This window comes from Pseudophryne corroboree, chromosome 6 (genome assembly GCF_028390025.1).
Source record: "Pseudophryne corroboree isolate aPseCor3 chromosome 6, aPseCor3.hap2, whole genome shotgun sequence".
NCBI lineage: Eukaryota > Metazoa > Chordata > Amphibia > Anura > Myobatrachidae > Pseudophryne > Pseudophryne corroboree.
The window spans coordinates 25,272,416-25,296,931 of NC_086449.1; the positions used below are offsets into that span (position 1 = coordinate 25,272,416).

Below are 24,516 nucleotides of genomic sequence, written 5' to 3' on the forward strand. Positions count from 1 at the left end.
GAAAGAATTGGCTTCAGTTCCTGAAGTCCAGAAGTTTGTCAAGGGAGTACTGCATATACAACCCCCTTTTGTGCCTCCAGTGGCACTGTGGGATCTCAACGTAGTTCTGGGATTCCTCAAATCACATTGGTTTAAACCGCTCAAATCTGTGGATTTGAAATATCTCACATGGAAAGTGACAATGCTGTTGGCCCTGGCCTCGGCCAGGCGAGTGTCAGAATTGGCGGCTTTGTCTCACAAAAGCCCATATCTGATTGTCCATTCGGACAGGGCAGAGTTGCGGACTCGTCCCCAGTTTCTCCCTAAGGTGGTGTCAGCGTTTCAACTGAACCAGCTTATTGTGGTACCTGCGGCTACTAGGGACTTGGAGGACTCCAAGTTGCTAGATGTTGTCAGGGCCCTGAAAATATAGGTTTCCAGGACGGCTGGAGTCAGGAAAACTGACTTGCTGTTATCCTGTATGCACCTAACAAACTGGGTGCTCTTGCTTCTAAGCAGACGATTGCTAGTTGGATGTGTAGTACAATTCAGCTTGCACATTCTGTGGCAGGCCTGCCACAGCCAAAATATGTAAATGCCCATTCCACAAGGAAGGTGGGCTCATCTTGGGCGGCTGCCCGAGGGGTCTCGGCTTTACAACTTTGCCGAGCTGCTACTTGGTCAGGGGCAAACACGTTTGCAAAATTCTACAAATTTGATACCCTGGCTGAGGAGGACCTGGAGTTCTCTCATTCGGTGCTGCAGAGTCATCCGCACTCTCCCGCCCGTTTGGGAGCTTTGGTATAATCTCCATGGTCCTTACGGAGTCCCCAGCATCCACTTAGGACGTCAGAGAAAATAAGAATTTACTTACCGATAATTCTATTTCTCGTAGTCCGTAGTGGATGCTGGGCGCCCATCCCAAGTGCGGATTGTCTGCAATACTTGTACATAGTTATTGTTACAAAAATCGGGTTATTATTGTTGTGAGCCATCTTTTCAGAGGCTCCGCTGTTATCATGCTGTTAACTGGGTTCAGATCACAGGTTGTACAGTGTGATTGGTGTGGCTGGTATGAGTCTTACCCGGGATTCAAAATCCTTCCTTATTGTGTACGCTCGTCCGGGCACAGTATCCTAACTGAGGCTTGGAGGAGGGTCATAGGGGGAGGAGCCAGTGCACACCACCTGATCCTAAAGCTTTTACTTTTGTGCCCTGTCTCCTGCGGAGCCGCTATCCCCATGGTCCTTACGGAGTCCCCAGCATCCACTACGGACTACGAGAAATAGAATTATCGGTAAGTAAATTCTTATTTTTGCAACATAATCCTGAGACTGTGGCTGTTTCTTCTGTTTGCTATAAATGTGTGTTTAATGACTGAGTAAGTATGCCTGAGGGATACAGTGTTATGATCCATACCAGGCCTGGCCAACCTGCGGCTCTCCAGATGTTGTGAAACTACACATCCCAGCATGCCTTGATACCGTTTTAGCATTCCCTAATAGCAAAACTGTGGCAAAGCATGATGGGACTTGTAGTTTTACAACAGCTGGAGAGCCACAGGTTGGCCAGGCCTGATCCATACTATTAATTGTCATATCTCTATACTGAATCGGCTAAGCAATTATATTGTGAAAGTAACTACTCTGCAATGAGAACATCGATTTTGGTGGTTCAGGTGTCATTCGATAGTGTGTGTGATGCAGAAGTCTGATAAGTGGTCAGGTTGCTGAGGAACAACTTGTCAAAGGGCCTAATTCAGACCTGATCGGTGCTGTGCGTTATCACCGATCAGGTCTGAACTGCGCCGGCGCCGCAGTGTGCCGGCACATGGCAGACAGCCGACGGCTGTCTTAGCCATGCGATCGCCTCTGCCTGATTGACAGGCAGAGACGGTCGCTGGGAGGGAGGGTGCGGGACAGCTGCGTTTGACAGCTGTTTAGGGGGCGCGGTCCGGGCAACGCAGGCGTGCCCAGACCGTTCCCGGGGGCGGGCAGCGGCATCTGCGTGATGTCACACGCAGCCGCTGCGACCAGCACAGCGACAAGTAGCTCCCTGCCAGTGTGCAGGAGCTGCGCTGGATGGAAGCTACTCTCCAGTACAAAAGCATTGCCGCTGTGTGATGCTTTTGTACTTCTGCGACGGGCCTGGGCCTGATATGCGGGGTGAGCTAGCCCTGTGCTGGGCGTCGCCCCGCATGTCAGGGTGACTGATCGTAGCTGTGCAAAATTTAGCACGGCTACGATCAGGTCTGAATTAGGCCCAAATTCGTGATTCTTTTCCCATACAGAAAGTAGGGTGACGCTTTTTCACTTTGGGGTGTGAATTGCAGTGACGCCCTTGCCAGTTTTTTTCTGCCCTGAATTCAGGTGATACAGTGTAATGAATTCTTTCGAACAGTTTCGGAATACGGGTGGTCATTCCGAGTTGATCGCTAGCTGCATTCGTTGGCTGTGCAGTGATGATGCAAAAAAAATGGCACTTCTGCGCATGCGTATGCGGCGCAATGCGCACGCGCGTCGTACTATTACAACAAACTATATAGTTTTACACAGGGTCTAGCGAAGCTTTTCATTTGCTCAGGCAGCCGCAGAGTGATTGACAGGAAGAGGGTGTTTCTGGGTGTCAACTGACCGTTTTCAGGGAGTGTTCAGAAAAACGCAGGTGTGCCAGGAAAAACGCAGGCGTGGCTGGGCGAACGCAGGCCGTGTTTGTGACGTCAAATCAGGAACTGAATGGTCTGAAGTAGTGATGAGTGGGTTCGGTTCCTCGGGATCCGAACCCCCCCGAACTTCACCCATTTTATATGGTTCCGAGGCACACTCGAATCTTCCCGCCTTACTCGGTTAACCTGAGCGCGCCCGAACGTCATCATCCCGCTGTCGGATTCTCGCGAGATTCGTATTCTATATATGGAGCCGTGCGTCGCCGCCATTTTCACTCGTGCTTTGGAGATGATCGTGAGAGGACGTGGCTGTGTTCTCTCAGTTCCTGTGTTCAGTGTGCTGCAAATATCTGTGCTCAGTGTGCTGCAAATATCTGTGCTCAGTGTGCTGCAAATATCAGTGCTCAGTGTGCTGAAAATATCTACGTTCTCTGCCTGAAAAACGCTCCATATCTGTGCTGCATTGTAGTATATAGTAGGAGGACAGTGCAGAATTTTGCTGTGACCACCAATATATATATATAGCAGTACGGTACAGTAGTCCACTGCTCTACCCCTGTGTCGTCAAGTATACTATGCATCCATACCTGTGCTGCATTTTAGTTGTGCGCAGTATATAGTAGGAGGACAGTGCAGAATTTTGCTGTGACCACCAGTATATATATATAGCAGTACAGTACAGTAGTCCACTGCTCTACCTCTGTGTCGTCAAGTACACTATCCATCCATACCTGTGCTGCATTTTAGTTGTGCGCAGTATATAGTAGGATGACAGTGCAGAATTTTGCGGTGACCACCAGTATGTATATAGCAGTACGGTACAGTAGTCCACTGCTCTACCTCTGTGTCATCAAGTATACTATCCATCCATACCTGTGGTGCATTTTAGTTGTGCGCAGTATATAGTAGGAGGATAGTGTAGAATTTTGCTGACCACCAGTATATATATAGCAGTACGGTACAGTAGGCCATTGTTATTGATATATTACTGGCATATAATTCCACACATTAAAAAATGGAGAACAAAAATGTCGAGGGTAAAATAGGGAATGATCAAGATCCACTTCCACCTCGTGCTGAAGCTGCTGCCACTAGTCATGGCCAAGACGATGAAATGCCATCAACGTCATCTGCCAAGGCCGATGCCCAATGTCATAGTAGAGAGCATGTAAAATTAAAAAAACAAAAGTTCAGTAAAATGACCCAAAAATCAAAATCAAAAGCGTCTGATGAGAAGATTAAACTTGCCAATATGCCATTTACGACACAGAGTGGCAAAGAACGGCTGAGGCCCTGGCCTATGTTCATGGCTAGTGGTTCAGCTTCACATGAGGATGGAAGCACTCATATGTCATAAATCCTCCCGCTAGAAAAATGAAAAGACTTAAGCTGGCAAAAGCACAGCAAAGAACTGTACGTTCTTCTAAATCACAAATCCCCAAGGAGAGTCCAATTGTGTCGGTTGCGATGCCTGACCTTCCCAACGCTGGATGGGAAGAGGTGGCTCCTTCCACCATTTGCACGCCCCCTACAAGTGCTGGAAGGAGCACCCGCAGTCCAGTTCCTGATAGTCAAATTGAAGATGTCACTGTTGAAGTACATCAGGATGAGGATATGGGTGTTGCTGGCGCTGAGGAGGAAATTGACAAGGAGTATTCTGATGGCGAGGTGGTTTGTTTAATTCAGGTAACCGGGGAGACACCTGTTGTCCGTGGGACGAATATGGCCATTGACATGCCTGGTCAAATTACACAAAAAATTACCTCTTCGGTGTGGAATTATTTTAACAGAAATGCGGACCACAGGTGTCAAGCCGTGTGTTGCCTTTGTCAAGCTGTAATAAGTAGGGGTAAGGACGTTAACCACCTAGAAACATCCTCCCTTATACGTCACCTGGAGCGCATTCATCAGAAGTCATTGACAAGTTCAAAAACTTTGGGTGACAGCGGAAGCAGTCCACTGACAACTAAATCCCTTCCTCTTGTAACCAAGCTCCTGCAAACCACACCACCAACTCCCTCAGTGTCAATTTCCTCCTTAGACAGGAAAGCCAATAGTCCTGCAGGCCATGTCACTGTCAAGTCTGACGGGTCCTCTCCTGCCTGGGATTCCTCTGATGCATCTTTTAGTGTAACACCTACTGCTGCTGGCGCTGCTGTTGTTGCTGCTGGGAGTCGATCGTTATCCCACAGGGGAAGTCGGAAGACCACTTGTACTACTTCCAGTAAGCAATTGACTGTCCAACAGTCCTTTGCGAGGAAGATGAAATATCACAGCAGTCATCCTGCTGCAAAGCAGATAACTCAGGCCTTGGCAGCCTGGGTGGTGTTAAACGCGTGTCCGGTATCCACCGTTAATTCACAGGGACTTAGAGAATTGCTTGGGGTAGTATGTCCCCGGTACCAAATACCATCTAGGTTCCACTTCTCTAGGCAGGCGATACCGAGAATGTACACAGACGTCAGAAAAAGAGTCACCAGTGTCCTAAAAAATGCAGTTGTACCCAATGTCCACTTAACCACGGATATGTGGACAAGTGGAGCAGGGCAGACTCAGGACTATATGACTGTGACAGCCCACTGGGTAGATGTATTGCCTCCCGCAGCAAGAACAGCAGCGGCGGCACCAGTAGCAGCATCTCGCAAACGCCAACTCGTTCCTAGGCAGGCTACGCTTTCCATAAGAGGCACACAGCTGACAACCTCTTACGGAAACTGAGGAACATCATCGCAGAATGGCTTACCCCGATTGGACTCTCCTGGGGATTTGTGAAATCGGATAACGCCACCGATATTGTGCGTGCATTACATGTGGGCAAATTCCAGCACGTCCCATGTTTTGCACATACATTGAATTTGGTGGTGCAGAATTATTTAAAAAACGACAGGGGCGTGCAAGAGATGCTGTCGGTGGCCCGAAGAATTGCGGGCCACTTTCAGAATTCAGCCACCGCGTGCCGAAGACTGGAGCACCAGCAAACACTCCTGACCCTGTCCCACCACCATCTGAAGCAAGAGGTGGTAACGAGGTGGAATTCAACCCTCTATATGCTTCAGAGGATGGAGGAGCAGCAAAAGGCAATTCAAGCCTATACAGCTACCTACGATATAGGCAAAGGAGGGGGAATGCACCTGACTCAAGCGCAGTGGAGAATGATTTCAACTTTGTGCAAGGTTCTGCAACCCTTTGAACTTGCCACACGTGAAGTCAGTTCAGACACTGCCAGCCTGAGTCAGGTCATTCCCCTCATCAGGCTTTTGCAGAAGAAGCTGGAGAGACTGAAGGAGGAGCTAAAATGGAGCGATTCCGCTAGGCATGTGGGACTTGTGGATGGAGCCCTTCATTCGCTTAACCAGGATTCACGGGTGGTCAATCTGTTGAAATCAGAGCACTACATTTTGGCCACCGTGCTCGATCCTAGGTTTAAAGCCTACGTTGTATCTCTCTTTCCGGCAGACACAAGAGAGACACTTGTCAAGTCAAGCGGAACGTGACCCGTCAACAGCTCCTCCTTCACATTCTCCCACAACTGGGGCTGCGAGGAAAAGGCTAAGAATTCCGAGCCCACCCGCTGGCGTTGATGCAGGGCAGTCTGGAGCGAGTGCTGACATCTGGTCCGGACTGAAGGACTTGCCAACGATTACTGACATGTCGTCTACTGTCACTGCATATGATTCTGTCACCATTGAAAGAATGGTGGAGGATTATATGAGTGACCGCATCCAAGTAGGCACGTCAGACAGTCCGTACGTATACTGGCAGGAAAAAGAGGCAATTTGGAGGCCCTTGCACAAACTGGCTTTATTTTACCTAAGTTGCCCCCCCCCCCCCTCCAGTGTGTACTCCGAAAGAGTGTTTAGTGCAGCCGCTCACCTTGTCAGCAATCGGCGTACGAGGTTACTTCCAGAAAATGTGGAGAAGATGATGTTCATCAAAATGAATTATAATCAATTCCTCCGTGGAGACATTCACCAGCAATTGCCTCCAGAAAGTACACAGGGACATGAGATGGTGGATTCCAGTGGGGACGAATTAATACTCTGTGAGGAGGGGTATGTACACAGTGAAAGGGGTGAGGAATCGGACGATGAGGAGGAGGTGGACATCTTGCCTCTGTAGAGTCAGTTTGTGCAAGGAGAGATTGATTGCTTCTTTTTTGGTGGGGGCCCAAACCAACCAGTCATTTCAGTCACAGTCGTGTAACAGACCCTGTCGCTGATATGATGGGTTTGTTAAAGTGTGCATGTCCTGTTTATACAACATAAGGGTGGGTGGGAGGGCCCAAGGACAATTCCATCTTGCACCTCTTTTTTCTTTAATTTATCTTTGCATCATGTGCTGTTTGGGGACTATTTTTTGAAGTGCCATCCTGTCTGACACTGCAGTGCCACTCCTAGATGGGCCAGGTGTTTGTGTCGGCCACTTGGGTCGCTTAGCTTTGCCATCCAGCGACCTTGGTGCACCTCTTTTTTTCTTTGCATCATGTGCTGTTTGGGGACTATTTTTTAAATCTGCCATCCTGTCTGACACTGCAGTGCCACTCCTAGATGGGCCAGGTGTTTGTGTCGGCCACTTGGGTTGCTTAGCTTAGTCATCCAGCGACCTCGGTGCAAATTTTAGGACTAAAAATAATATTGTGAGGTGTTCAGAATAGACTTGAAATGAGTGGAAATTATGGTTATTGAAGTTAATAATACTATGGGATCAAAATGACCCCCAAATTCTATGATTTAAGCGGTTTTTGAGGGGTTTTTGTAAAAAAAAACCACCAGAATCCAAAACACACCCGAATCCGACAAAAAATTTTCAGGGAGGTTTTGCCAAAACGCGTCCGAATCCAAAACACGGCCGCGGAACTGAATCCAAACACAAAACCCGAAAAATTTCCGGTGCACATCACTAGTCTGAAGTGATCGCAAGCACTGAGTAGTATTGATTTATGGAATCATATTTATGAATATTAATATTTAATATATCATATATGGTATTTAATATATGGATATATTTCAATTAATATGCATTTATCATATATATCTGCAAATATATTATGTCAGGCTTACTAAGTGGCTGATAAATATATGCAGTCCTTATATATATATATATATATATATATATATATATATGACTTATGAAATTATGAAATTAAGATTCCTTAAAGAGAGTTCAAGCTTGAATATTACCGCTCTTTTTATATGATTATTTATTTACAGGCAGATCAAATCGTACAGAATAAGATATACACAGTAGTGATATATATACTAATTATTATATTAAGCTATGCTATGCTTCCTTCATTACATAACATAAAACAACATGACATAAGTTTCACAAACAATTCAATTACTAACATATTTATACTTGCAAGTTAAAGTTTGCCATCCCAAGAATCATTCCTTCTGCATGTTCTCCATGACTTCTCCTCCTGACTGACTTCCTTCCTTCTCCTTGAAACCTTATCTTATCTCTAGATATAAATCACCAGTGCCTCCACCCAAGCTAATTGTTATTTTGGCTTGCCTGGGAAAGCCCTGCTATTTAAATAAAGTGTGCTAATTAACCTATACACATTTACTAAACAAATCACCTTAGTATAATAACATGTTTAATACCTGTTCTTCTTTCTTCTTCCTTAGGATCCAGAGAAATCACCACAATAACTTTATGGTAAGTATAATTTTATATAAGATATATATTTATAGGTATACTCTAATTACATACATATATAATTACTAATTGACAATATTCCTCTATCTAAACAACAATGCATATAATACACAATGACAAATATTATATGCTCTACTTGAGTTACCCGGGTACTCTCAGTCTTTAATTGCGCAGTTGGGGCCCAATGAGTGTATTTTATCCTTTTGGATAAGTGTCAGTAAATTAATCCTCCTTTCTAGCTTAGATTCAATATAGATGGTTACAATGCATTGCAAAGGATTGAAGATTACCATTACTTTGTATCCTGAAGCTTAAACTTGTTATTTAGTTATTTATAGTGGTCTTATACAGTCTTCTCACTATAATAAATTCTTTCTGTAGAATATAATGCCTCTAATATCCTTGCTTTCCTTTTCTTGTATTCCCAGTGATGAATCTCTCTCTACTATGTAGCTAACGGATGGTAAGTATATTATTGTATACTTAATTGTTTATTATTGCTCGTCTGTAGATGAAGTCTCTTTACCAGTGTGAATATAAATATATACTATCAATATCTCCATCTCCAAAGTATGCTGCGTTCTATTTAACTGGAATAAATATTCTATTCTCTCCTGCAGTTTTCCTTTATCTGCTGTAGGGCTTATCCATATAACTCAACTGTAGTTAACTGTAAGCAGAACTAAGATTCCTCTACAATAAATACTTTGTTTCTCTTGCAGTAATGTGTATCCATTTGCTGCTACTGTGTTTGTATTGCCACATATTTTGTAATTGTATCCATTCTGACTAGACTAGCTGGATGCATCGGGATGAATTATAAATCCTGTGCTTGTCTGCAGTTAAATCATCCCTAGCAGCGTTATACAGTATGTCTCTGGGGCTAGTCAGTTATAGATTTGAGCTGAATACACTGAGATATATATTTTTTTACCCCTGTATGATTGTTAGAGTTCCTACTGGAAAGTGACTAAAACTAGGCAGTACGCAAATGGTGAATAATAATGAATAAATAGTCACTATGGCTGCCTGAACTGTAATAGGTTCATATAGTAGTGTAACTGGTGAATAGGTGCACAGTAGATATAACTTTACAGACCTTAGATGCCTTCCGTAAGTGCCTCCTGACACTCACTATCATTCAGGTAGATAGCCTCGCCCCAATAGCCTTTCATTGGTGGGCAGTGGATTCAGCTATAGCTTAATTAGTAGATGAGTGCTTGACCTGTGATTCAGCGTCGCTGCTGTTTCTGGCTGAGCCTATTATCTTCGTCAGCACAGGAGGATTTCCAGGGTGCTGCTTCCCCCTTACTTTGGTGGCTACTGATGTAAAGCCGGTACCTGTCGCTTGCGCTGTTCACCGACCGCTCTCCTGGCTCTTCTCTCTGCACAGCTCTGACAGCGGGTAGCTGGTCATACAGGTCTCACAGGTCCCTGTTTCCTCGGCTCTTCAATCAGCCCGGCGCCGGACAATAGCCGCTGCTCACACCGGTCACCGCTCTCCTTATCTTCACGGCTCTTGCTAGCCGCACCGGTATCCGCTCCCCCGGCTCTTCTATCTTCACGGCTCTTGCTAGCCGCGCCGGTCTCAGCTCTCACCGGCTCTCCTTATCTTCACGGCTCTTGCTAGCCGCGCCGGTATCCGCTCCCCCGGCTCTCCTATCTTCACGGCTCTTGGTTGCCGCGCCGGTCTCAGCTCTCACCGGCTCTCCCTGTATGGCTCCGCTACTTGGTCTCTCTCCGGCAGCTGCTGTAATGTTTACAGCGGTTACAGCTCAACAGCGCCAGAGATACCAAGTGCAAGCACTACAAGGGCGATCTGCATTCTGCTCTCTCACCGGCCGAACTCGCCCTATATACTCTCCTTCACACTGGCCTCGCGGGTCCTTCCTTTGCACCCGGCTCCCTGACACTAGCCTCGCGGGTCCTTCCTTTGCACCCGGCTCTCTCTGTCCCTCGGCTCGTGGTAGCCGACTATGCACACGGCTCCCAGCGCGTGGTCGGTGATTTCTCTCTGGCATATAGCTGTCTCTTAGCTCGTGGTAGCCGACTATACACACGGCTCCCTGCGCGTGGTCGGTGATTTCCCTCTGTACTATCTCTGCCATAAATCAAACATCTATGTACATGTAGAAATAAAACAACTATTTCCATCCTCTACACACCCTTCATCTATTTACATTACATCATACCTTGCTTTCATATATATATGCCTGTATTATAATAATTATACGCACTCTACTACCTACAATTCATATATACACATTCATATAATACCCATTACTCTATAAACACATATATCAAATAAAATCAATATTTCCGCTACATCCTTCTCCTCCTTCTTCTCCCTCTAATCCTAACTAAAAAGTCTGCTGCTTTTTATCCCATATTTTACCAATTCAAACTATCATATTCTCATAGTTTCCAATGGAATAGGTAATTATAGGTTTGTCATTTACATTCCAAGGTGTCGTAAAACATGCTCTGCTCCAAGTTGGATATTCTGCTCAAGCAGGTATGGTGCCATAAAACGTGTCCTTTCCTTATACTGTACATCAAAGACCTTCCTTTGGTTATTTGAAGTGTAACAATATTTGTTTGCCTGAAGCATGTTTTATCAATGGATGTGATCTTTTTTCGTAGTAGTTAATTTATGGTCCTACTGGACAATTGACCAGCTAGTTTTATAATTGCTAAAGGTATTGCTATCTTGATTCTGATCTACTGTAAGCACACCTGGGAATTCCAATGACCAACAGAGCTCTGTCACACACCTATTATCATTTATGGCCTAATACCTTTTCTCTACAATGACTCTTGATCTTACTGTGACCTCTCTAGCCTTATTTATGACTAGAGCAGAATAAACCTGTTCCCTACACTGTTTTACCATCTTGCAGTAAAACACAAATATACAGTATATCTATATAAACACATACACAAACCTAATTTCTTAAATCAGCTAAATATTACCTCATACATTCAAACTTATTTCATATCTATTCCTTACTATATATATCCACTATACACTATGGTTACATCACTTATTTATAATGAATTATTTTAATTCAGACAATATCCATTGCCCTAATATTATACTAAGTGCAGACAATTACCTGTAAGGCAACAGTAGGGTTGAAGCTGCTCTGAAACTGCACAAAAATATTTTGTATCCGCTCTGCAATCCTTTCGTTCGCACTTCTGCTAAGCTAAGATACACTCCCAGTGGGCGGCAGCATAGCGTTTCCACGGCTGCTAAAAACTGCTAGCGATCGATCAACTCGGAATGACCACCACAGTTAAATTTGGGGATATGGAAAGGCAGAGGCGGTTGTGGGGTGGTCGGTAACATAGTAACATAGTATCTGAGGCTGAAAAAAGACAATTTGTCCATCCAGTCCAACCTATTTGTGGTCTCCTATGCTGTATTATTTTTGGACTCATTTTGTCTGATGCTGATGTCGGCCGTTGTGTTTTATTACTCTTATCATAGTAACTATAGTACGTGACTACGCATCATAACCCTGGATCCCCTTATCCAATAGGAATTTATCTAACCCACTCTTAAAGGTGTTGACTGAGTCCGCCATTACTACTCTCTCAGGCAGGGAATTCCAAACACGTAATGTCCTTACTGTGAAGAAACCTTTTCGCCGCTTTGTGTGGAATCTCCTCTCCTCCAACCTAAGTGTCCACGTGTCCTCTGTGCTGATCTTACCAAAATATCGAGTGTCGGTGGCGTTGGGACGGTGTTGCGGTGGCGTTGGCGGGGGGGCACGGTCCGGACAACGGAAGCGTCTGGACCATTGCAGGGTTGGTCGCGGCGGCTGCGTGACTTAACACGCAGCGAATGCGGCCAAAAAACATGGTGGGTAGCCGGATGTCTGTGCAGCTGTGCTGCGTAGGCAGAGAGCTACTCGGCAGGTGCAAAAGCATCACCTCCGTATGGTGCTTTCTCATGTCTGCGGCGGGTCAGGACCCGGCATGCAGAGTGGACTAGCCGTGTGCTGGGCATCCCCACCACATGCCAAAAATTTTGATCGGAGATATACGTTTCTTCACACATCTACGATAAGGTCAGAATTAGACCTCTGTGTGATACGGACACACACACACATACACAGCCTGTCCCCCCTCCCCCCAGTCCCTACACACACACACATACACAGCCTGTTCCCCCCCAGCACCCAACCCCACCCCCCATACACACAAAGCCTACCCCCTCCAGCCACCACAAACACGCGGGTGTGGATCATCAAATCGAGAGTGTCTAGGTCGACAATGTTTAGGCCTCGTTTATATAACCATTCATTTATATTCCGCAGCGCTTTACAGAGAATATTTGGCCATTCACATAATTCCTTGCCCCATTGGAGCTTACAATCTATATTCCCTATCACATGTACACGCACATTCACACTACGGTTCATTTTGTTCTTAGCAAAGTAACCTACAAGTATATTTTTGGAGTGTGGGAGAAAACCTGAGCACCCAAAGGAAACCCACGCAAGTACAGGGAGAACATACAAACTCCACACAATTAGGGCCATGGTTTGAGGCAGTAATGCTAACCATTACACCATCTGTGCTGCCCATATACTGTACACATATTTTAACTAGTGATGTGCACCGGAAATTTTTCGGGTTTTGTGTTTTGGTTTTGGATTCGGTTCCGCGGCCGTGTTTTGGATTCGGACGCGTTTTGGCAAAACCTCCCTGAAATTTTTTTGTCGGATTCGGGTGTGTTTTGGATTCGGGTGTTTTTTTACAAAAAACCCTCAAAAATAGCTTAAATCATAGAAATTGGGGGTCATTTTGATCCCATAGTATTATTAACCTCAATAACCATAATTTCCACTCATTTCCAGTCTATTCTGAACACCTCACACCTCACAATATTATTTTTAGTCCTAAAATTTGCACCGAGGTCGCTGGATGGCTAAGCTAAGCGACCCAAGTGGCCGACACAAACACCTGGCCCATCTAGGATTGGCACTGCAGTATCAGACAGGATGGCAGATTTAAAAAATAGTCCCCAAACAGCACATGATGCAAAGAAAAAAAGAGGTGCACCAAGGTCGCTGGATGGCTAATCTAAGTGACCCAAGTGGCCGACACAAACACCTGACCCATCTAGGAGTGGCACTGCAGTGTCAGACAGGATGGCAGATTTAAAAAATAGTCCCCAAACAGCACATGATGCAAAGAAAAAAAGAGGTGCAATGAGGTAGCTGTGTGACTAAGCTAAGTGACACAAGTGGCCGACACAAACACCTGGCCCATCTAGGAGTGGCACTGCAGTGTCAGACAGGATGGCAGATTTAAAAAATAGTCCCCAAACAGCACATGATGCAAAGAAAAAAAGAGGTGCAATGAGGTACCTGTGTGACTAAGCTAAGCGACATAAGTGTCCGACACAAACACCTGGCCTATCTAGGAGTGGCACTGCAGTGTCAGACAGGATGGCAGATTTAAAAAATAGTCCCCAAACAGCACATGATGCAAACAAAAAAAGAGGTGCAATGAGGTAGCTGTGTGACTAAGCTAAGTGACACAAGTGGCTGACACAAACACCTGGCCCATCTAGGAGTGGCACTGCAGTTTTCTAGTGAGAGGATGAGTGCTTCCATCCTCATGTGAATCTGAACCATTAGCCATGAACATAGGCCAGGGCCTCAGCCGTTCCTTGCCACTCCGTGTCGTAAATGGCATATTGGCAAATTTACGCTTCTCATCAGACGCTTTTAATTTTGATTTTTGGGTCATTTTACTAAACTTTTGTAGTATACTTGACGACACAGAGGTAGAGCAGTGGACTACTGTACCGTACTGCTATATATATATATATATATATACTGGTGGTCAGCAAAATTCTGCACTGTCCTCCTACTATATATACTGCGCACAACTAAAATGCACCACAGGTATTGATGTATAGTATACTTGACGACACAGAGGTAGGTAGAGCAGTGGCCTACTGTACCGTACTGCTATATATTATATACTGGTGGTCAGCAAAATTCTGCACTGTCCTCCTACTATATATACTGCGCACAACTAAAATGCACCACAGGTATGGATGGATAGTATACTTGACGACACAGAGGTAGGTAGAGCAGTGGACTACTGTACCGTACTGATATAATACTGGTGGTCACTGGTCAGCAAAATTCTGCACTGTCCTCCTACTATATACTACAATGCAGCACAGATATGGCGCGTTTTTCAGGCAGAGAACGTAGATATTTTCAGCACACTGAGCACAGATATTTGCAAGCACACTGAGCACAGATATTTGCAGCACACTGAACACAGAAACTGAGAGAACGCTGCACGTCCTCTCCCTATCATCTCCAATGCACGAGTGAAAATGGCAGCGACGCGCGGCTCCTTATATAGAATACGAATCTCACGAGAATCCGACAGCGGGATGATGACGTTCGGGCGCGCTCGGGTTAACCGAGCAAGGCAGGAGGATCCGAGTCTGCCTCGGAACCGTGTAAAATGGGTGAAGTTCGGGGGGGTTTGGATTCCGAGGAACCGAACCCGCTCATCACTAATTTTAACATAGGGAGGTACATATTTACATTGCATCTAAATGTGTTTGTATTTATATTTTAGCATGACGCCTCAGTCTCCATCCTGTCTGGTCCTGCCGTCTACTCTGTCAGACCCCCTCCCCCTCTGCATTTCCAACCCCAAAACCCTCACTCATTCTTGCAGAATGCTGGGGGGCCCTTTCAAAATTTTCCTATGGGGCCCACAAAGGTCTTCTAACGCCCCTGCCTCCACAGTCACGCACTATCTCTGTCTTCCTGTCACAACTGCCTCCACAGTAACCCAATATCTCCCTGTCACCCCTGCCTCCCCAGTCACCCAATATCTCCCTGTCAACCCTGCCTCCCCAGTCACCCAATATCTCCCTGTCACCCCTGCCTCTCCAGTCACCCCATATCACTCTGTCACCCCTGCCTCCCCAGTCACACACTATCTCCCTGTCACACCTGCTTCCACAGTGACTTACTATCTCCCTGTCACACCTGCTTCCACAGTGACTTACTATCTCCCTGTCACCCCTGCCTCCACAGTCACCCAATATCTCCCTGTCACACCTGCTTCCACAGTGACTTACTATCTCCCGGTCACCCACTATCTCCCTGTCACCCCTGCCTCCCCAGTCACCCCTGCCTCCCCAGTCACCCACTATTTCCCTGTCACCCCTGCCTCCCCATTCACCCACTATCTCCCTGTCACCCCTGCCTCCCAAGTCACCCACTATCTCCCTGTCACACCTGCCTCCCCAGTCAAACTATCTCCCTGTCACACCTGCCTCCCCAGTGACTTACTATCTCCCTGTCACCCCTGCCTCCCCAGTCACCCACTTTCTCCCTGTCACCCCTGCCTCCCCAGTCACCCACTATCTCCCCGTCACCCCTGCCTCCCCAGTCACCCACTATCTCCCCGTCACCCCTGCCTTCCCAGTCACCCACTATCTTCCTGTCACCCTTGCCTCCCCACTCAACCACTATCTCCCTGTCACCCCTGCCTCCACAGTCACCCACTATCTACCTGTCATCCCTGCCTCCACAGTCGTCAGTCACACACTATGTCCCTGTTTATCACTGTCTCCCTGTCACCCACTGTCTCCCTGTCAACCCTGCCTCCACAGTCACCCACTCTCTACCAGTCACCCCTTCCTCATAGTCACCGACTATCTACCTGTCACCCCTGCCTCCACAGTTACCCACTATGTCCCTGTCTCCCTGTCACCCACTAGCTACCTGTCACCCCTGCCTCTACAGTCACCCCTTCCTCATAGTCATTCACTATCTACCTGTCAGCCCTGCCTCCACAGTCACCCACTAGGTCCCTGTCTCCCACTGTCTCCCTGTCACCCTTGCTTCCACAGTCACCCACTATCTACCTGTCACCCCTGCTTCCAGTCACCCACTATCTTCCTGCTTCCAGTCACCCACTATCTACCTGTCACCACTGCTTCCACAGTCACCCACTATCTACCTGTCACCCCTGCTTCCACAGTCACACACTATCTACCTGTCCCCCCTGCCTCACCAATCACCCACTATCTACTTGTCACCCCTGCCTTACCAGTCACCCACTATCTACCTGTCACCCCTGCCTTACCAGTCACCCACTATCTACCTGTCACCCCTGCCTTACCAGTCACCCACTATCTACCTGTCACCCCTGCCTCCACAGTCACCCACTATCTACCTTTTTTTTGGAGGGGGGGGAGCCGCCAATAATGTTGTACCTAGAGTTGGCCAGAGCCCTAAATCCGCCACTGTCAAATCTGTTTATTTGAAAAAGCATCCAGTGTTAATGAAAGGTGAACGTTAGATCAGAAAATCGTGTTTACGGTGTCAGATGTTATCACAACAATGCATTCCGCACACTGAGAATTGGACCGACAATTATATACAGTAAATATATATTTATTTAAAACCAAACTAGTGATCCTTTATTGCTTCAATTTACCATCATATCGCCAGGCGCTGTTACTTAGTGGTAATAAGCCGTGTAGTGTACACAGCTCGCACACGTGTGTAACTTACATTCCTCCACATGCGGAGCTCGAGATGCGTTCTGCCCATGTGTGCATCTGGTTTCCACAAGGCGCAGGTCACAGACACCTGGGGCCAAATGTAATAGAGTGAGAGTTTCAGAAAGTGAGAGATTTGGTAAGGTTTTGCAGTATTTTTTTTTTTAAAGTGGCAATCATTTACACAGCAAGATCAACCTGGTGTTACAGTGTAAATGATTGCCACTTTAAAAAAAAACAGAAAAACCTTCCCAAGTCTCTCACTTTCTGAGTCTCTCACTCGATTATATTTGGCCCCTACAGTACATGCCTCTTGTGCCCATGTTACAAGTCATTTGTTTAATGTGCAATAAGGGAGGTTTTCTCATGATCAGAGGCTCTAGAGCAGAGGTTCTCAAACTCGGTCCTCGGGGGCCCACACAGTGCATGTTTTGCAGGTCTCCTCACAGAATCGCAAGTGAAATAATTAGCTCCACCTGTAGACCTTTTAAAATGTGTCAGTGAGTAATTAATACACCTGTGCACCTGCTGGGTTACCTGCAAAACATGCACTGTGTGTGCCCCCGAGGACCGAGTTTGAGAACCTCTACTCTAGAGCTTGAGAACACCGACCTTTTTGCCATCTGGACTCCTGTGATTTCTGCCCTGGTATTATTGCATACCTCCCAACATGACCCTCTCCAGGAGGGACAGAATGCTCTGCTCCTAGATTTCCTTCTTAATTTTTGATAGTGATGTGCACCGGAAATTTTTCGGGTTTTGTGTTTTGGTTTTGGATTCGGGTCCGCGGCCGTGTTTTGGATTCGGACGCGTTTTGGCAAAACCTCCCTAAAAATTTTTTGTTGGATTCGGGTGTGTTTTGGATTCGGGTGCTTTTTTACAAAAAACCCTCAAAAACAGCTTAAATAATAGAATTTGGGGGTCATTTTGATCCCATAGTATTATTAACCTCAATAACCATAATTTCCACTCATTTCCAGTCTATTCTGAACACCCCACACCTCACAATATTATTTTTAGTCCTAAAATTTGCACCGAGGTCGCTGGATGGCTAAGCTAAGCGACCCAAGTGGCCGACACAAACACCTGGCCCATCTAGGAGTGGCACTGCAGTGTCAGACAGGATGGCACTTCAAAAAATAGTCCCTAAACAGCACATGATGCAAAGAAAAAAAGAGGTGCACCAAGGTCGCTGGATGGCTAATCTAAGCGACCCAAGTGGCCGACACAAACACCTGACCCATCTAGGAGTGGCACTGCAGTGTCAGACAGGATGGCAGATTTAAAAAATAGTCCCCAAACAGCACATGATGTAAAGAAAAAATGAGGTGCAATGAGGTAGCTGTGTGACTAAGCTAAGCGACCCAAGTGGCCGGCGCAAACACCTGGCCCATTGTTGGAGGTAGACCTCCTTTAGCCTCAGCCTTCTCTGAGAGGACTCCAACAACAGCCTGTCTTTTGTATTCAGAATCACCTGTGGACAAAATATAGTGCCATGCAGCTAGCTGGAGAAATCAAATGATCACACACGGAACCTGGTGTAGTCAATATGAGTTCTGCTTTATTGTCCTAAGACACACAGATTTATACTTGTTCTAAAAGGCTAAATGGAGTTTACAGTTTAACATCAGGGTTGTGTCCTCTTCCTGATTACGGTCTTGTTCTTTTTTTTTTTTTGCTCTATCTCTCAGACATGGCTTACCCACAAGTTCCTCTTTTTGCCAACTGAACATTTCATCATTCTATACTTTTTCCTTCTCCCCAGCATATTTAAGCATATCATATATTAATGCTAAAGTAAGCTTATAATCTATTGAATATAACAAAATGGAGTAACATTGGCTTATTGCAGAATCACACTAATGCTTGCCCATCTACCTTCCTCACCATCTAGGAGTGGCACTGCAGTGTCAGACAGGATGGCAAATTTAAAAAATAGTCCCCAAAAAGCACATGATGCAAAGAAAAAAAGAGGTGCACCAAGGTCGCTGTGTGACTAAGCTAAGCGAGCCAAGTGGCCGACACAAACACCTGGCCCATCTAGGAGTGGCACTACAGTGTCAGACAGGATGGTAGATTTAAAAAATAGTCCCCAAACAGCACATGATGCAAAGAAAAAAAGAGGTGCAATGAGGTAGCTGTGTGACTAAGCTAAGCGACCCAAGTGGCCGGCGCAAACACCTGGCCCATCTAGGAGTGGCACTGCAGTGTCAGACAGGATGGCACTTATAAAAATTGTCCCCAAACATCACATGATGTAAAGATAAATAAAATAAAAAAGAGGTGCAAGATGGAATTGTTCTTGGGCACTCCCACCCACCCTTATGGTGTATAAACAGGACATGCACACTTTAACAAACCCATCATTTCAGCGACAGGGTCTGCCACATGACTGTGGCTGAAATGACTGGTTGGTTTGGGCCCCCACCAAAAAAGAAGCAATCAATCTCTCCTTGCACAAACTGGCTCTACAGAGGCAAGATGTCCACCTCCTCCTCATCGTCCGATTCCTCACCCCTTTCACTGTGTACATCCCCCTCCTCACAGATTATTAATTCGTCCCCACTGGAATCCACCATCTGTCTACTTTCTGGAGGAAATTGCTGGTGAATGTCTCCACGAAGGAATTGATTATAATTCATTTTGATGAACATCATCTTCTCCACATTTTCTGGAAGTAACCTCGTACGCCGATTGCTGACAAGGTGACCGGCTGCACTAACACTCTTTCGGAGTACACACTGGAGGGGGGGCAACTTAGGTAAAATAAAGCCAGTTTGTGCAAGGGCCTCCAAATTGCCTCTTTTTCCTGCCAGTATACGTACGGACTGTCTGACGTGCCTATTTGGATGCGGTCACTCATATAATCCTCCACCATTCTTTCAATGGTGACAGAATCATATGCAGTGACAGTAGACGACATATCAGTAATCGTTGGCAGCTCCTTCAGTCCGGACCAGATGTCAGCACTCGCTCCAGACTACCCTGCATCACCGCCAGCGGGTGGGCTCGGAATTCTTAGCCTTTTCCTCGCAGCCCCAGTTGCGGGAGAATGTGAAGGAGGAGCTGTTGACGGGTCACGTTCTGCTTGACTTGACAATTTTCTCACCAGCAGGTCTTTGAACCTCTGCAGACTTGTGTCTGCCGGCAAGAGAGATACAACGTAGGTTTTAAATCTAGGATCGAGCACGGTGGCCAAAATGTAGTGCTCTGATTTCAGCAGATTGACCACCCGTGAATCCTGGTTAAGCGAATTAAGGGCTCCATCCACAAGTCCCACATGCCTAGCGGAATCGCTCCGTTTTAGCTCCTCCTTCAATCACTCAAGCTTCTTCTGCAAAAGCCTGATGAGGGGAATGACCTGACTCAGGCTGGCAGTGTCTGAACTGACTTCACGTGTGACAAGTTTAAAGGGTTGCAGAACCTTGCACAACGTTGAAATCATTCTCCACTGCGCTTGAGCCAGGTGCATTCCCCCTCCTTTGCCTATATCGTAGGTAGCTGTATAGGCTTGAATGGCCTTTTGCTGCTCCTCCATCCTCTGAAGCATATAGAGGGTTGAATTCCACCTCGTTACCACCTCTTGCTTCAGATGATGGCAGGGCAGGTTCAGGAGTGTTTGCTGGTGCTCCAGTCTTCGGCACGCGGTGGCTGAATGCCGAAAGTGGCCCGCAATTCATCGGGCCACCGACAGCATCTCTTGCACGCCCCTGTCGTTTTTTTTTTAAATTCTGCACCACCAAATTCAATGTATGTGCAAAACATGGGATGTGCTGGAATTTGCCCACATGTAATGCACACACAATATTGGTGGCGTTGTCCGATGTCACAAATCCCCAGGAGAGTCCAATTGGGGTAAGCCATTCTGCGATGATGTTCCTCAGTTTCCGTAAGAGGCTGTCAGCTGTGTGCCTCTTCTGAAAAGCGGTGATACAAAGCGTAGCCTGCCTAGGAACGAGTTGGCGTTTGCGAGATGCTGCTACTGGTGCCGCCGCTGCTGTTCTTGATGCGGGAGGCAATACATCTACCCAGTGGGCTGTCACAGTCATATAGTCCTCTGCCCTGCTCCACTTGTCCACATGTCCGTGGTTAAGTGGACATTGGGTACAACTGCATTTTTTAGGACACTGGTGAGTCTTTTTCTGACGTCTGTGTACATTCTCGGTATCGCCTGCCTAGAGAAGTGGAACCTAGATGGTATTTGGTACCGGGGACACAGTACCTCAAGCAATACTCTAGTTGCCTGTGAATTAACGGTGGATACCGGACACACGTTTAACACCGCCCAGGCTGCCAAGGCCTGAGATATCCGCTTTGCAGCAGGATGACTGCTGTGATATTTCATCTTCCTCGCAAAGGACTGTTGGACAGTCAATTGCTTACTGGAAGTAGTACAAGTGGTCTTCCGACTTCCCCTCTGGGATGACGATCGACTCCCAGCAGCAACAACAGCAGCGCCAGCAGCAGTAGGCGTTACACTCAAGGATGCATCAGAGGAATCTCAGGCAGGAGAGAACTCGTCAGACTTGCCAGTGACATGGCCTGCAGGACTATTGGCTTTCCTGTGTAAGGAGGAAATTGACACTGAGGAGTTGGTGGTGTGGTTTGCAGGAGCTTGGTTACAAGAGGAAGGGATTTAGTTGTCAGTGGACTGCTTCCGCTGTCACCCAAAGGCCCTCATTCCGAGTTGATCGGTCGCAAGGCGAATTTAGCAGAGTTACACACGCTAAGCCTATGCCTACTGGGAGTGAATCTTAGCTTCTTAAAATTGCGACCGATGTATTCGCAATATTGCGATTACTAACTACTTAGCAGTTTCAGAGTAGCTCCAGACTTACTCTGCCTGTGCGATCATTTCAGTGCTTGTCGTTCCTGGTTGACGTCACAAACACACCCAGCGTTCGGCCAGGCACTCCCACCGTTTCTCCGGCCACTCCTGCGTTTTTTCCGGAAACGGTAGCGTTTTCAGCCACACGCCCCTGAAACGCCGTGTTTCCGCCCAGTAACACCCATTTCCTGTCAATCACATTACGATCGCCGGAGCGAAGAAAAAGCCGTGAGTAAAAATACTTTCTTCATAGTAAAGTTACTTGGCGCAGTCGCAGTGCGAACATTGCGCATGCGTACTAAGCGGATTTTCACTGCGATGCGATGAAAAATACCGAGCGAACAACTCGGAATGAGGGCCAAAGTTTTTGAACTTGTCAATGACTTCTGATGAATGCGCTCCAGGTGACGTATAAGGGAGGATCTTCCTAGGCGGTTAACGTCCTTACCCCTACTTATTACAGCTTGACAAAGGCAACACACGGCTTGACACCTGTTGTCCGCATTTCTGTTAAAATAATTCCACACCGAAGAGGTGATTTTTTTTGTAATTTGACCAGGCATGTCAATGGCCATATTCGTCCCACGGACAACAGGTGTCTCCCCGGGTGCCTGACTTAAACAAACCACCTCACCATCAGAATCCTCCTTGTCAATCTCCTCCTCAGCGCCAGCAACACCCACATCCTCATCCTAGTGTACTTCAACAGTGACATCTTCAATTTGACTATCAGGAACTGGACTGCGGGTGCTCCTTCCAGCACTTGCAGGGGGCGTGCAAATTGTGGAAGGCGCCACCTCTTCCCGTCCAGTGTTGGGAAGGTCAGGCATCGCAACCGACACAATTGGACTCTCCTTGGGGATTTGTGATTTAGAAGAATGCACAGTTCTTTGCTGTGCTTTTGCAAGCTTAAGTCTTTTCATTTTTCTAGCGAGAGGATGAGTGCTTCCATCGTCATGTGAATCTGAACCGCTAGCCATGAACATAGGCCAGGGCCTCAGCCGTTCCTTGCCACTCCGTGTCGTAAATGGCATATTGGCAAGTTTACGCTTCTCATCAGACGCTTTTAATTTTGATTTTTGGGTCATTTTACTGAACTTTTGTTTTTTTGGATTTTACATGCTCTCTACTATGACATTGGGCATCGGCCTTGGCAGACGACGTTGATGGCATTTCATCATCTCGGCCATGACTAGTGGCAGCAGCTTCAGCACGAGGTGGAAGTGGATCTTGATCTTTCCCTATTTTACCCTCGACATTTTTGTTCTCCATTTTTTAATGTGTGGAATTATATGCCAGTAATATATCAATAGCAATGGACTACTGTACCGTACTGCTATATATTATATACTGGTGGTCAGCAAAATTCTGCACTGTCTTCCTACTATATATACTGCGCACAACTAAAATGCACCACAGGTATGGATGGATAGTATTCTTGACGACACAGAGGTAGGTAGAGCAGTGGCCTACTGTACCGTACTGCTATATATTATATAGTGGTGGTCAGCAAAATTCTGCACTGTCGTCCTACTATATATACTGCGCAAAACTAAAATGCACCACAGGTATGGATGGATAGTATACTTGACGACAAAGAGGTAGGTAGAGCAGTGGCCTACTGTACCGTACTGCTATATATTCTATACTGGTGATAAAAAGTTGGGTTAAGGATGCCGCACAGGACTGAGTGATGTTGAATGGATAAGTAATTTGTATGCGTTTCCAAGAAGACCGACGAACCAGAAAAACTTCCGGAATTTATCACCATCTACCATTGAACCAAAAGAGTTCTTTTATAGGTAGAAAAAAAAAAAAAAGGGGGGGGGGTGATTGTCGATGGTGCTCCCATGGGTCTATTACATAGGTAATAAAGAAAGGAAAGAAGAAGGAAAAGTGACCCTTGTTGGGAGCACTCACTCTTGGAAACAATTGTGATTAAGATTATGCAAAATGAGGTAGGTATTAAAACATAACCTTTAATTATTGTTAAGTAAAATAAGAGTACACACGAAATTATTGTTAAAAATATGATTAAACAAATTAAATCATAAGTTTGGAATTACAACTGTGAATATATGGATGAAAACATATCTATAAGGCAAAAATGCGGCACGAAATGCGGCAAAACCAAAAAAGTGTGCCCGCCAGGTATTGATTTCTAAGGTTAGTGCAATAGCCAAAGTGTTGCCGTCATGAAAAACCTACAACACCTGGTCTTCCTTAGTGGTCAACCACCTAAGTACTACCCAGGCCCAACACCGTATTGCTTCCAAGATCGGACAAGATTGGGCATGTACGGTGTGGTATGGTAGTAGATTTAAGGTTGATGAGGCAAAGACCTGCAGCTGGTATGCAGCTAATAAGTACACCATGAACCTGGTTGATATGATGGGCAGATGATCTCTTAAAAAAGAGACATCTGTTTGACCGTTTTTTTCTAAATTCATCTCCCCGGTATGCAACACCCCCTTCTTTCTCCCACATACTATTAGCATCCATTTATATCATCATTTATAGCACTAGCATGTCCCCATCATACCGATTTCTTTCACACATTCTTTTCCTCTCCCCCCCCCCCATGTTTCTACAGCCACACACACACACTCACTCCCATTACAACACTCTTAATTCAATAATCAAGCACCATTATTTAACACAGCCTATACTGTATTCATTTTTTCCTATCTACCATTCAATCCCGTTTTAATTCATACATGCGTGTAAGCACTTTTAGATATAATATATAACTATTCTATTACACCATTTAATCCATTTTTAATCCCGTTTTAATTTATACATGCGTGTAAGCACTTT

At 46.0% G+C, this 24,516-nt stretch overlaps 1 protein-coding gene and 1 pseudogene across 1 annotated transcript in view; both read right to left on the reverse strand.

The window, feature by feature from the left end:
* LOC134935940 (very-long-chain 3-oxoacyl-CoA reductase-B-like) overlaps positions 1-24,516 on the reverse strand; it is an 83,379-nt gene that overhangs the window by 49,464 nt on the left and 9,399 nt on the right. The gene's annotated exons all lie outside the window — the stretch shown is intronic.
* LOC134939071 (5S ribosomal RNA) lies at positions 23,901-24,019 on the reverse strand (annotated as a pseudogene).